A 5,000-nucleotide genomic window follows, 5' to 3' on the forward strand; every position below is an offset into this window, starting at 1 on the left:
ACTTCAGGAAAAAAAAAACACGCTCTCTCGCAGTCCTTAGAAAAACTCCCCACGCTAAAACTTTGCAAAAAGAACGGTTCCCAGAAATCCTGCGCATGAAGAGTTGACAGGCGGTAAGAGCCGATACGATTTTGAAGAACATTTCCACAAAAGGCTGAATTATCCATGCCTTGATGAGCGAAGTCAGCCCTTCCATGAGTGATATCAGGTATGACGGAGAAATGGCTTTTTTTTTTTTTTTTTTACTTATTCTTGGTAATGTACCTTTTTTGTGATTGTAACTTTTTTTTCTTTTTTTTTTAGAGGGAGGAGGGGGCGGGCGGCCGGGTTAATATCTGCGAAGTGTTTTCCATTGGAGAGGGTTTTTTTGTAGACCTTTCTCTCGCTTTACGCTGGGTCGCACGCGCTTATATATATATATATATATATATATATATATATATATATATATATATATATATGTATATATATATATATATATAATACTAATGTACGTATGTATGTGTACGTATATATATATATATATATATATATATATATATATATATATATATATATATGTATACATATATATATACACACACACACTTACGTAAACATAGATATATACTATATGCGTAATATGAGGATTTTAAAAAACGCACCATGCAGTTCATTTGCAGCATCATACCTTGCACTAATGGTTAAAATATATATGATAATTTTGAGTCCGACCATGGAAATTTTTAAAAACCTGACATATCGGCGAATGGAGGAAAATCAAAGAAAACGGGAGAACTGATGCCGACGAAAAAAAAAAAGGAGAGATCGTTCTATCCACTTCCCACGCGATATTAAAAAGATGGGTCTCATAGAAATCGATAACAAGAAGAAGAAGAAGAAGAAGAAGAAGAAGATGATGATGTTGGATAAAGTCAAGAAATGAGATGGGAATCCTCTTTCCTCGTAAGCTTTGGGTAACGAGGTTCACTCCTACCACCCAACTCCCCACCACCACTTTCCATTCCCCTCCCCCCACCCGCCCCATCATATGCTGGCGACACGGGCGAAGTAAATAGGGAAGCAGAAGAAAGGTTGCGCCGGGGGAGGGGGGGGTGGCGATTGGTTGTTGATGCAATCGAAAAGCAGGATTGATTTCGAAGGCGCGGAGTGATATCAAATAAATGCTAAGATGCTACTTTTCTGGATATATATTTTTCTTTATCCTGGGTAATTGCTTATGGAATTTGGATGACACCGATTTTATGAATTGTAATTGAATTGGAATTCAGGTTGTCAAGCCAGGCGCTGGGTCACTTTAAGTTAGTTAGAGACAAGAGGTAGTGTGAGTGGTTGAACAGCGAGATAGACCCAGAAATGAAAGGAAAAGAATCTCACCATATTTTTGTTGAGACGGGTGATCTCGTATTGAGCGAGGAAGTATTTCGTGCATTTAATTTTGGCTTATGAAATTTAGCCTGTCAAGCCGAGTTGGAGGGGTTGGACAGCGGAATGCAGTGATCCAGAAAATGAAGTACAAAGATCTGAAGTTGGAATTAGGAGAAAACTCCTTAGTGGGCACTGAGAAATAGCGAGAGACGTTGAAAAAAAAAAAAAGCAGATACAAATGGGGCCCCAAGGGACGCTGCAGACGCATTTCAGTAATGCCTTGACTTGCTAAGACTTGGTGGGTGTCCTTAGTATAATGCATACATCGTCCCCACGTGAGGTTCACCGTCGTCATGACGCGCCTAGCTGTAGGATGGAAGACTTCGCAAGTGGGATTATTTTCCGAGAGCGAGATTTGGCCCAAGATTCCCGAATACAGGCCCCTGGAGAAATCAGGAAAGCCAGTGATCCTTCCTTGGCATTTTATGAAACAAAGGAGGGTTAATCCGTCGGTACCTGGCCACCTGATCAGAGATCCCAACGGCTTTTATTTTATTTTTTTTTTTTTTCAAATTGATTGGTTATCTAAGCTTATCCTCATAGCCAATATCCATAGGCACTTTACATTTTCATTTCACAACCAGCATCCACACGCATATTTTATATTTTGGATCGGAGGTTTTTCAACGTTTTTCAAATTGTTTTTTATTTTGGATTTTCATTTTATTTGACATTTTCAATTGAGGAGTTTGCTCATTCGGAATTTTCGTTTTATGAATTCTGCTTATTTGGAGATTTTAGATTTTAGGAATTTTGCTTATTTTGGATTTTTCAGTTTAGGAATTCTCCTTATATAGGTTTTAAGCTGTTAATAATTCTGTTTACCTGTGATTTTCATTTTAGAAATTCTTCTTACTTGGAATTTCCATTTTAGGAATTCTGCTTATATGGCATTTTCAATTTAGGAAATCTGCTTATTTTGGGTTTTCATCTTATGAATTTTGCTTACTTGGAATTTTCATTTCAGGAATTCTGCTTATATTGTATTTTAATATCAGGAATTCTGCTTTTTGGGATTTTCTTTTTTGGAATTCTGCTTACTTGGAATTTTCATTTTAAGAATTCTGCCTATTCAGAATTTTAGTAATTCTGCTTATTTTGGGTTATCATTTTAGGAATTCTGCTTATTCTGGATTTTTTCAGTTTTGGAATTGTACTTATAATTAGGTTTTAAGAATCTAAGAATTCTGTTTATTTGGGATTTTCATTTTAGGAATTCTGCTTACCTGGTATTTTCATTTTAGGAATTCTGCTTATTCTGGTATTTTCATTTTAGGAATTCTGCTTATCTGGTATTTTCATTATAGGAATTCTGCTTATTTGCAATTTTCATTCTAGGAATTCTGCTTATCTGGCATTTTAATTTTAGGAATTCTGCTTATTTGCGATTTTCAATGTTCTCTGATTCCTCACAACTTTGGAATGTGGAACGGTCTTCCTCAGGATGTCGTGCAATTTGAACCTTAAAAGTCAAGACGAAGATGCAATATGTTATCACCCTAAAACGGTTCTCCTTCTCATAATTGTAATAATTCATTGACAATTGTGTCTGTTTCTTTATTAGTTGCTCGATTTATCTTTGTTTTTCTAATAACTCATCTTTCAGTATTTCTTGTCATTTTCAAATGGACACCTTATTCGTTGGAAGCTTGAATTTAAGCTTAGTGGCCCCTGTAGGCCTGTCCCATATGAATAGGAAAATAATAATAATAATAATATCTGAAAACCAGTGAAGACGAGTGGCTAAAGAGTGCATGGGAAGAAGGTCTAATAAAAGTGGACGAAGACCCAGAAATATACAGAGACAGGAGAAAGACAGACAGAACATAGAACTGGCACAACAAACCAATGCACGGACAATACATGAGACAGACTAAAGAACTAGCCAGCGATGACAATTGGCAATGGCTACAGAGGGGAGAGCTAAAGAAGGAAACTGAAGGAATGATAACAGCGGCACAAGATCAGGCCCTAAGAACCAGATATGTTCAAAGAACGATAGACGGAAATAACATCTCTCCCATATGTAGGAAGTGCAATACGAAAAATGAAACCATAAACCACATAGCAAGCGAATGCCCGGCACTTGCACAGAACCAGTACAAAAAGAGGCATGATTCAGTGGCAAAAGCCCTCCACTGGAGCCTGTGCAAGAAACATCAGCTACCTTGCAGTAATAAGTGGTACGAGCACCAACCTGAAGGAGTGATAGAAAACGATCACGCAAAGATCCTCTGGGACTATGGTATCAGAACGGATAGGGTGATACGTGCAAACAGACCAGACGTGACGTTGATTGACAAAGTCAAGAAGAAAGTATCACTCATTGATGTCGCAATAGCATGGGACACCACAGAGTTGAAGATAAAGAAAGAGGAGGGAAAAGTATCAAGATCTGAAAATAGAAATAAGAAGGATATGGGATATGCCAGTGGAAATCGTACCCATAATCATAGGAGCACTAGGCACGATCCCAAGATCCCTGAAAAGGAATCTAGAAAAACTAGAGGCTGAAGTAGCTCCAGGACTCATGCAGAAGAGTGTGATCCTAGAAACGGCACACATAGTAAGAAAAGTGATGGACTCCTAAGGAGGCAGGATGCAAAACCCGGAACCCCAACACTATAAATACCACCCAGTCGAATTGGAGGACTGTGATAGAGCAAAAAAAAAAAAAAAAAAAAAAAAAAAAAAAAAAAATAATAAAATAAAATTAAATAATAACAATAATAATAATCCAAAGAAAACTCTTAATCACATGAGTAAATAAAATGGTTAAGTAAATCCACTGTGGTATGCCTGTATGATTTTCAACAACAAAATACTAGTGTGGGTTTACTTAACTAGTAATAATAATAATAATAATAATAATAGGCACGAACCCAAGATCCCTGAAAAGGAATCTATAAAAACTAGAGGCTGAAGTAGCTCCAAGACTCATGCAGAAGTGTGCTCCTGGAAACGGCGCACATAGTAAGAAAAGTGATTGGAACTCCTAAGGATGGCAGGATGCAACCGGAACCCCCACACTAATAAAATTACAGCACCCAAGTTGAATTGGAGGGGACTGTGACAGGACCAAAAAAAAATAAAAAAACAAAAAAAATTAAAAAAATAAAAATAAAATAATAATAATAATAATTTTGAGTCAGACATTGCTGTACATTTTCAGGCTAATGTGTGTGATGTAGTAAAAGGGGTGTGATACTTTTTTTGAATTTTTATTTTCACTATTTCCTTTAATTAGTGTTCATATAAGAGCTCAAGTCTTAATATTATTATTGTATTATGTATATTTCAGAGGCTACTATGAAAATATTATATCTCCTCTCTCTTATACACCAGGAATCATTTCTTGCGAGAAAAAACCAGTGACTCCTTACATTAATTATTTGAAGGCCTGAATCGACAAAGACCCTGTAGACTGTAGTATATTTTAGATTATAGTATATTTGCCACAACTGCTAATAATACTTAGCACGCCAGTCTTCAAATCTCTCAAGAAAGTCTCTTTCAAGTTTAAACATTTTATCAGTCACCTCTTATCTCTCAGAATCTGCGGGAGCTTTATC

The sequence above is a fragment of the Macrobrachium nipponense genome, chromosome 7 (genome assembly GCF_015104395.2).
Source record: "Macrobrachium nipponense isolate FS-2020 chromosome 7, ASM1510439v2, whole genome shotgun sequence".
Lineage (NCBI taxonomy): Eukaryota > Metazoa > Arthropoda > Malacostraca > Decapoda > Palaemonidae > Macrobrachium > Macrobrachium nipponense.